Here is a 10,022-nt window from a genome sequence, read left to right as displayed (position 1 = left end):
CCAAAGTAACCTGGACACAATGTCATGCTAATATAGTCATATTTTCTCTAGTTATGCATCTAACTCCAGATACAGAGAGAAACTTATGTCTACCTAGGTTTCATTGTCTTTCAAACCCTTTCCTGGACTTAAACACTGAAAGTAAGTCTGTTCTTGCAAAACACTACCACAGGGTAATTTACTACCCCCATTTACCTGGTAGCCTACTGATTAAGACATTTCATTAGGATGTAGGAGGCCTGGGTTCCAATCCCAACTCTGTCTTGCTTCATAGACAACAACCCTTCAGTTCAAGGATGATCTCTTTAGGTGACTTAAGAGTCAAATCCTTGAGCCACAGATACACCTGCAGAAGATGCAGGTCTTTCTGTTGGGGAGAGTAGGCTGGGATTCCTCTTCTTTTCCTTCCCCCACTCTTTCTTCTATGCTTCAAGGACAAGATGCTTTACTTCGAAATGGGCTGCCACTTGGTTGAGGTTGCAGTGCCGTTGGAGTCAGTTAGCATCCAGCTCCTCCCAGCTCTTGATGTGGGCATCTGTTTTCATAGAATCATAGAAAATTAGGGTTGGAAAGGACCACAGGAGGTCATCTAGTCCAACCCCCTGCTCAAAGCAGGACCATCCTCAACTATATCATCCCAGCCAAGGCTTTGTCTAGTCAGGTCATAAAAACCTCCAAGGATAGATAGCCTCTGGGTAGCCTATTCCAGTGCTTTACTACCCTCTTCATGAGATAGTTTTTCCTATATATCTAACCTAAACATCCCTTGCTGCAACTTTAGACCATTGCTCCTTGTTCTGTCATCTGCCACCACGGAGAACAGTTCAGCTCCATCCTCTTTGGAACCCCCCTGCAGGTAGTTAACGGCTGCTATTAAATCCCCTCTGTCTGCTCTTCTCCAAACTAAATAAGCCCAGTTCTCTCAGCCTTTCCTTGTAAGTCATGTGTCCCAGCCCCCTAACCATTTGCATTGCCCTCTGCTGGACTGTCTCCAATTTGTCCACATCTTTTCTGTACTGGAAGGCCCAAAACTAGACACGGTACTCTAGATGCGGCCTCACCAGTGCTGAATAGAGGGGAAGAATCACTTCCCTTGATCTGCTGGCCACATTCCTACTAATGCAGCCCAGTATGCCATTAGCTTTTTCACAACAAGGGCACATTATTCACATTATTGACCACTGTAATCCTCAGGTCCTTCACTGCAGAGCTGCTGCTTAATCAGTCGGTCCACAGCTAGTACTGGTGCATGGAATTGTTCCATCTGAAGTGCAGGACTTTGCACCTCTCCTCATTGAACCTCATGAGATTTCTTTTGGTCCAGTCCTCCAATTTGTTGAGGTCACTCTGACCTACCCTCCAGCATATCTACTACTCCTCCCATCTTGATGCCATTGTTAGACTTGCTGAGGGAGCACCCCATCCCATCTTCCAGGTCCTTGATGAAGATATTGACCAAAACTGGATCCAGGACTGAGCCACTTGATACGAGGTGTTAACTAGATATTGCCATTGAATACTAGCCTTTGAGCCTGAAAATCCAGACAGTTTTCTATCCACCTTACAGTCCATTCATCCAACCCATACTTTCTTAGCTTGCTTGCAAGAACATTGTAAGGAAGTTTCTTCAGGTATGCCTTCAATGTGTCCTTGTAGCACTTCCACTTGCCACTGTGAAATCTCAGGCCACAGTTATTCTGGGAGCAGAGCACTTGTTTTGTGAGGCAAGAGTCAGGCATCCACACACAATGTCCAGTTCAGTGAAGTTGGTGCTTCAATGCTGGTAACATTGGCTTCAGTAAGGATGCTGGCATTTGTGTGGCTATCTTCTCATCTGATGGGGGGAATTTTCCAGAGGCATTGTTGGTGATACCTTTTCAGGCTCTAAAGATGACGGTGGTAGGTCAACCATGTTTCAGATCTGTAGAGGAGAGTAGGGATGATGACTGCACAGTAAACCTGAATCTTGTCTGGAAACAACCTGGTGTCTTTCCAAACAAAACCCTTCTTGTGGAAAGCGATTGGGGTTCTTCAAAACCTGTTAAAGTGAATGGAAACATTCAAATGAGCTTCACTGGTATAAAACCATTGGTTTATATCCAGAAAGGGACAGAGGGACCTGAATCCGTGATTGGAATATGGAAACCTCTGTCCAGTCAACAGCCAAGGAAAAACATATTCATTTTACCCTCTAAACCTAAAGGAGCTTTAGCCATCTTTTGAGCAGGAATGAGTAAACTGGGGGCATAAGCAGATATCATAGTTTCATAGATGAAGGGTCGGAAGGGACCTAGTAGATCATCTAACCCGACCCCCCGATATGTTCAATGCTGTGTGGTCTTTGGGCTATTGTAAGCCCCAGGCAGCTACCTACCCTTAAGCACTGCCCATAATTAGTAGGTAAACAAGTCTGAATCACCCCCAGTTCCTCTACAGCAGTGATTCTCAACCAGGGTGCTGCAGTGCCCTAGGGTGCCTTGAGATCCTTTCAAGGGTGCCACAGGGTGCCACACAATGTTAACACTGTGAAGCATGCAAATATGATTCACAAGATGAACCCAGGAATTCACTGTGTTAAAAAATGATCTGACCTGCTACCGTCTTTCTGAGTTCTTTGCAACAGAAGGATTGTTCTATTATTTTTCTGTAGCCAAAAGTAGAGAGAAAACTAAGAGTGGGCATTTTCCAAGGTAGAGCTTACGTCCAACAAGGGGTGCCTTGAGTATAAAAAAGGCTGACATGCACTGCTTTACAAAAACAGCCCCAAATACAAGCCCCAGCTCAAGAAAATGCCCAACTAGAGAGATAAACCCTGCATTGTGATCTAACAGCTACCAAATCCCAGCTCTGTGGATATTTTGGCCAGAGATACTTTGGTCATAAATGTTACTGTTTAGTTTTGCCATCTTTTAAATATTTGTGCAGTCACACAATGCACATAAATCTACTGTATTGTTACTGGGAATAACAAACTCAGACGAAGGAGTTTTACTAACAAAATACAAAGAGAAGAGCAGGGTTCTTTTTATTTTATTTTGTTTTTCTATTTTCATTGCAAGACCTACTATAATTCTCTTTCCACCACTACTTCTCAAACCTTCTCTGTGGGATCCCACTTCTTCCTACTGCAGCACTGAAAACAAGGATATTGTCCTCTGACAGTCAAAAAGTCACATTGTTACGGAATACAACATCTGCATTGTGGCTCTGTGTAAGTACTAGAAATAAGGATTTTGTAGAAATAAATATCATATTTTTCAATTAAAACTCACTGCTATTCTAAGAGTGCTGAAGAAAAACTGTTCTCTGGTTACAAAAGTAACTTCAGTAATTAACTTTGTAGCAACTTACTTCTTTTAGATGAGACACAGAAATCACTCCTCACCACCTGTCCACTGTTTGAACTAATGGCACTTTTTGCGAGAACAACAATATTAAACTCAACATCCTGGTTAAATTCCAAGTGGACAATCACAATGCTGCCTACTTAAATTTTTCCTCTGGCACCAAACATATATAATAGGCTTTTTCTATTCCTGTCCTAAGCTGCCCTGTCAAGTTTCAGAGCACTATTTTGCCCCAGAAGCATCTTGTGTTTTTTCAGTGGATGAAATGCAATGCTTCTTGCAGAGTTTGTAAAGCACTTCAGGAGTGTTGGGACTGAAGAGTACTCTATGACTTTAAGATGGGCATTGTGACTTGGAGTACTACCTGCCTGTATTTGTATATTTATAGGCTGAACGCACACCCACGTCCATACCCACACTCAAAATATTAGTGATGTGCACAAAAGAAAAAAAAAAAGCCTGCATCCTCTTCTGCCTTTCTTGAAGCAAAAACTGAGTCTTCATTTTTTGGGAGGAAAACAGGGTTCTGTTGCTTGTCAATCTGCTGCTGTTTTGCTACACTAAAAATGGAGGTCCTTCTTACCCACTTTTTCCTGGAAGGCAATTTAAGCAGCTGGAGAGCTAATAGCATTATGAGATCAGAAGGATGCTATTCCCTGAAAATGTAACATGACTTCTCTTAAGAACACTGCCCTGACTTGACTCCTTTCCACACACAAGGTCCCCATTGAGTTGGCTTGCTAGAAAAGACTTAAGGGCTAAGACTCAAGTGATTATAACTTATCAGTTGCTAATGCATCATTCTACTGTGGGGATACAGAGTAGCACCACACGAATTTTCACCCTTCCCCCGCTGTCTCCCCTCCTCCATCTCTACAAGTAGCTTGCATGCAGCGACATCCTTGGCAAAGCACACTGCTACTTTCTCCTACTGACAAACACCTGCTGACATGCCCATTACTGCATTTCCCAGTCCTTCCTTCTATGCTTATGAAAGTTGAAAGGGTGACATTAATACTAACACAAGCTGATTTTAACTTGGAGTTGCTGGGGTAACAGCATTTCCACTCATATACCCAGAAAGCGCAAGTTCTTCCACAGTACACTGCAAAAGAATTCACAACATATGTTTAAACAGCACAATACAGCGCCATGCAGAGAAGTCCAAGTTAGCACATATATTAGCCTGAGTACAGGTTTCCCTAGCTTTATGCTGTACTTGTGTTCCTGGAAAATGGCACATAACTCAAATTCACATACAGGGAACCCACTTTACAATGTACCAAATAGGGATACGTTCCACGACCTCGACTGTACTGACCCCCAGACCCATTTCTACCACTTTTACAAGATAGTTTTGGTACTCCCCAACAGCAGATAGTGCACACAAGCACAGGGCACTATCATAATGGGCATGGTAACTACAGAAATGTGTTGCAGACAAAGAGTGAGGCGTACAGATCCACACAGGAGACTGCATTTTGGTGCGTGTCAAAGCAGCTGACTGTGCACTTCCACCACGCTGATCGAATAAGAGTGAATTTACCTCGCATATAACGGTTGTTGGTATACAAAGAGTCATTGCATTAGAGCAAATCTGCACATATACAGAACCTGCATAAAGCGAGGGAAACCTGTATAGCACATCCATATTGTGTCTATGTAAGTGGGTTATGTAGCCAACTGGCTTTTGCAAGCAGCTTTGCCCCCTGAGAAACTCCCCAGCCTTCAGGTAACCTAGTGCTTAGGTTACACACAACCAGGCTACACACAAACGAACACGTGGCCAAATAAAACCAAAACCTTGCCTAGGCACTTGAGAAGGACCTTTTTGGCTCTGCCTCCCAGCATGGCTCCTTGGAGCAGCAAATAGTTGATCTCACTGCTGAGCTGCTCTATCATCCACAAAATATGCTCCCAGAAATCCTGGTGCCACAAGCACACGGGCAGCACTACCATGAATACAAAACCCAGAGGCTTGTTTCACAGTATGGCTGCTCTTATTCAAGCAAAGCTAACATGAGATAAATAATTCACATGCAAAACACTAGTTAATTCTGCTGTGAAGATATGCCCAGGCTGCTTAAAATGATGTTTTCGCTTACCCCAAGTCAACTCCAAAGCATGACAGAATATGAGCAAGCAATATCTCCTTGTTAAAGATTCAGATGCATACATGTCACATGTTCAATGAAGGGCAGAAAACACTTCCACTCCATTTCTATATTTCTCCCATGAGAGAGCTCTCTCCTACAAAATCAGAGGAGACCAGATTAGAGATATTTGTATAACAGCCCTACCTGTAACTGTACTCCTATAGTTCTGCTGTTAAATTCCCCATGTCAATAATCTCTTAATATTCCTACTGTTTCTTGGGTTAAGGAAACCCCCACGTAGACATCAGGAAAAAAAATTTTAAAAAAACCCATAGAGTTTTCCTAATACAGGCATTCCTTATACCTGAAACTATAAAGAAGTAGTTAAAAGGGTTAGAGACCTGTACCTGTTGCCCTTTAAAGTTTGCCTCAAAATGATCAGGACTATTTTACATTCGTCTGTATCAGTGAGCGGCAACATTAAGAGATAAAACGACAGTGTTAGAAATTAGCTGAGCTTCTGCACTAAAAGCACACAGAAACACTAGTGAGTAACTGCATTATTTTGTTTGTTGCAAATGGCAAGCTAGCAAATAAGTCCCCAGGAGCAGCAAGAACTCCCACTGGGGTGCATATGCTTATAAATTGCATATTTAATCTGGCTTTACCTGCTGGAGCTACTAAAAGCTTCCTCCTCCATGCTCAGAAATCAGTTTTATCATGCATGCAGTCCATATAGTGGGCTGTCTCTACTCAACAAATGTGAGCAGCACTTGACGATGGATGTCAAACACAGCTCACCCGCAGAATATGCCACGCCTGTCCTGAAAACACTTGAATTGCTATCACGGATATGGCAGCTAATTCTGACACTGATTACACTAGGCAAGGCTAACCAGGCTACAGGTGGCCAGCTCTCCATTGCTTTAAAGCCCTTTTACACTGCCAGACCAGAGCTGGAGCTTTAATGAGGGGGAAGCCATTCCTTGGAGAATACTCCTGGCATCTACCCTGAGCTGCTGGAGAAGCTTGCCACCTGCCAGCACTGAGAGGGAGAGAGACAGGGAGAGAAAATATAAAGGTGAAGGAAAAACCTTATTTTCAGAGGGAGGGGAAAGGAAGACACTCTTCATGTCTCACAGAGAATTAAAGAGAAATCCATTATATTATCCATTCCTGTAAGCCTCCAAGAATCACCAGGAAGGTGTTCATAAAAATCAAAGTTAAAAAAGGAGACAGCTGAGAGACCAGCCTCAGATACATTATTAATGCTATCCACAGCAAACGATGCTCTGTGTGCCACTAAATGATTTCTTTTCTTGCCTACTACCAGCCATTTCTGTCAGATTTAAATTTCAAGGCCATGGGGAATTACTTTTAACTCCTCCCATTCAAGCGAGAGTTCGGGATCTAGGCTAATATCTGCATTTAAAAGATTGCTATGCCCTCTTCGAGGGACTAGACACAGGGAATGAGCCCATTGGCATAATGATAACTCTTCTCTAACTCTGAAAGTCAAATTTTACTCATAAAGCCTGAAACAAGGATTTGCATGTGGCCCTTTTACTTGTGCTTTTCCTTGGTTTGGTCAAACAAATAAGGCACAGTTCAAAATGTGGGGAGTAAAACTTCACATAGTGGAAATATCCTTCCACTTGGGAATCAATCCCAAAATGTAAGTGAGAATCATTTCCTGTTTTATAGATTGCTTAGTTATGTTTATAGACTGAGCGGCAGACATCAGGCAACCTAAAGACTAAATCAGACACTGGAAGCAAAGAGATTATATGATTTAACTACATTTTCAGCGACTTGTATTTTTAATCTTCAAGCAGTGCTGACCTTAAACCAGGGGGTGGGCAATTCTTTTGGCTGGAGGGCCACTTTAGGAACTTGGGTGAGCTGTTGCAGGCCAGTGGGAGGGTGGGGGGTGCTGACCTGGCTCAGTGTGGTGGGGAAGAGAGGGACCATCTGGCCTGGGGCCATCTGCCCTGCATGCACTGCCGGGGTGCTGGACAGAGTGGGCAGGCAGGATCTTCATGGATTGCAGCTCTGCCCCAGCCCCCGGCCCCATGCTGCCACCACCCTGTGATCCTGGCACCAGCCTATCCTGCTCCCAGACACCACTCCCCACCTGATTGCCCATAGCCTTATCCCATATACCCAGGCAAGCATGCCCTGCCCGCAGGGGTCTTGGCAGTCTCCATGGTGGGTGCAGGCAGATAGGCTGGGGTGCCCAGGCAGCAGGGCTGTGTCCAGCAGTCGCAGAGACATTAGTGGCAGTATCCGGAAGGAGTTGCTGCCAGGGCTGCTGGGAAGCAAACTCCAACCGCCGTGCCACCGCAGCCCCTTCCCCACCAGGTGCCCGAGGGCAGTGGGACCGGCCACACACACCATGGCCCAGGCTGCTCCCCACATGCAGGGTTGAGGGACCCACTGTGGGCGAGATAAAAATCCCTTGGCAGGCTGGATGCAGCCTGCGGGCCATATTTTGCCTACCTCTGCCTTCATACCATGCAGCCCTACAGTGAAAAAGGACACTATTATTAGAAGAGCCTTTTAGTACAGATGCATGCTTCACAGTCTCCAACCCTGACCATACTGCTGAAAATATTTCTCTAAAGTGTCCCTCATCCGAGACCAAATTTAACTTCAGCCCAGACTATTGCAATGTTACGTTCCCCAGCATGGTTACTGGGGTAAACTATTAACATCAGAAAAACCACTGTAGGAAACAGAAGTTAGAGCAGACACAAGTAAGTTCTGCATCATTAGGCTTCCTGCTTTGATACAGTTTTAACCTGTCTCCCACTTGAGTCTTTCCACCATTTTATTTCCCAAAATTTAGCTTCACTAAGGAGACTGTGCCACCAATGGGCTTTTGTAAAGCAAAGGGCTATCTGACCTTGCTAAATAAATAATACTACAGATGGGCCTGAAATGCAACCTTCATTCAATAAACAGCCATCTGCCCTGATTGACAGCTGTGAGCTTCAACCTCTCCCAACCCATCGCTGGATGAGATTCAGTCCCCAGAGAGCTATTAGGAATTTAGGGACACAAGCTGGAGAAAGCTCTCTTGGGTCGAGTCCAACATTGTTTTTTAGCTTAAACGGTTCTTCTCTCTTGTGGGAGTTGATATATTTATAAAGCAATCCCATCCCCTTTCAGCCTTCATTTTGTTAGGCTAAGTGAGCCAAGCTCTTTTAATCCTGTTTTGGACCCAGTTTTTACATGTCCAAGATGGCAGAGATTTCATTTTATGCTTTGGTTCTGAACTCAGTCTCAGGTTTTGGAGCCAAAACCTTATAAATCTGCTTGCTGGGGTTTGACACCGTATGGGTTGTTCAGGCCTTAGAACTACATAGCACTGGTAAAAAAGAAAAAAAAAAAAAAAGAAAGAAAAAGCAATTATGAAAGTTAAGCACATACTTCAGTGATTTATTGAATAGGGCCTAAAAACTGACCTTTGGCTCCAGCGAGCATTTAGGGCATAAAGCACTTGGAGGTTCATCTCATAATTATTCATGGCGCTGGACAGAACAGAATAGGCGATTTCCAAAAAACACTATTAAACTTTTCCTGACTGGGAGCATCTAAGAATACAACTGATCTCACCACAGTGGCTTGGGGGAGGGGAGCATGAGACCTAATGTTTCTGTAGAAAACTTCAATATGGATTTTCCTCTTTCACCAAAGCACCGGCACTTAGAGTGCTTCGGAAAGCCAATTAATATACAATACTAGACGCCACACAGCTGGCATAAGTTAGGAGGATTTTTGCTATCAGCCCTTTCTCTACTCATCTTGTACTTCACCTGATATTATTATAAATATTAGGTACCGTGTCCCCAGGCCTTGCTCTGCAGTGCCAAGCAGCCACTATACCAGGGGTGGGCAAAATACAGCCCGCGGGCCAGATCCAGACTGCCAAGGCCTTCCATCCAGCCTGCAGCAGGTCCCTCAGCCCCACCCAGCCTAGGCGTGGAGGGCAGCCTGGGCCAGGGTGCATGCAGCTGGTCCTACTGCCCCTGGGTGCAGTGCGGCTGGGGTGGTGCAGCTGCCAGACTCCACTTCCTGGCATTGGCTGCTCCTTCTAGCTGCTGCAGCTGCCAGACTGAGCCCTACTGCCTGGGCACCCTGGCCTGTCCCCCCCTCACCCATCACCAAGGGGCACCCAATGAAGTGGGTGGGATGGGGGTCTCCATGGAGACTATTCTGGGACCTGTGCAGGCAGGGTGTGCTCAGCCAGGTAGGTGGGATGGGGCTGCAAGCGGGCGGGGAGAGGCCTCCAGGAGTGGGACGGGTGGGGAAGGCCAGGGCCAGGATCGCAGGGTGGTGACAGCTCAGGGCTCAGGCCAGGGCAGAGCCACAATCTGCTGCCTTTACAGCCCTGCAATGGGCACCAGTTCTGCGGGTATGTGCCTACCAGGAGCGTAACACAGCTTTGTCCTGGGCCTGGGCCCTGGCCTTACGCTGTCACCACCCCATGATCCCAGCCCTGCCCTCCCACCCATCCCAGTCCTGGACACCACTCCAAGCCCGCCAGTAGCCCCATCCCCTTCCTTCACACCAGACT

The 10,022-nt window shown here is 45.4% G+C and overlaps 1 long non-coding RNA gene across 1 annotated transcript in view; it reads right to left on the bottom strand.

Annotated features, from left to right (window-relative positions):
* Window positions 1-309: 309 nt before the first annotated feature.
* LOC109287262 overlaps window positions 310-10,022 on the bottom strand; it is a 15,956-nt gene continuing 6,243 nt past the window's right edge. The window contains exon 3 of the long non-coding RNA XR_002094801.1: window positions 310-521. This is a non-coding gene — a long non-coding RNA (uncharacterized LOC109287262). The remainder of the gene's footprint in view (window positions 522-10,022) is intronic.

The sequence above is a fragment of the Gavialis gangeticus genome, unplaced genomic scaffold (assembly GCF_001723915.1).
Source record: "Gavialis gangeticus isolate Ggan-Ray unplaced genomic scaffold, GavGan_comp1, whole genome shotgun sequence".
Lineage (NCBI taxonomy): Eukaryota > Metazoa > Chordata > Crocodylia > Gavialidae > Gavialis > Gavialis gangeticus.
Note: the sequence above shows the minus strand (reverse complement) of the source record. Positions and strands in the feature narration are given on the sequence as shown.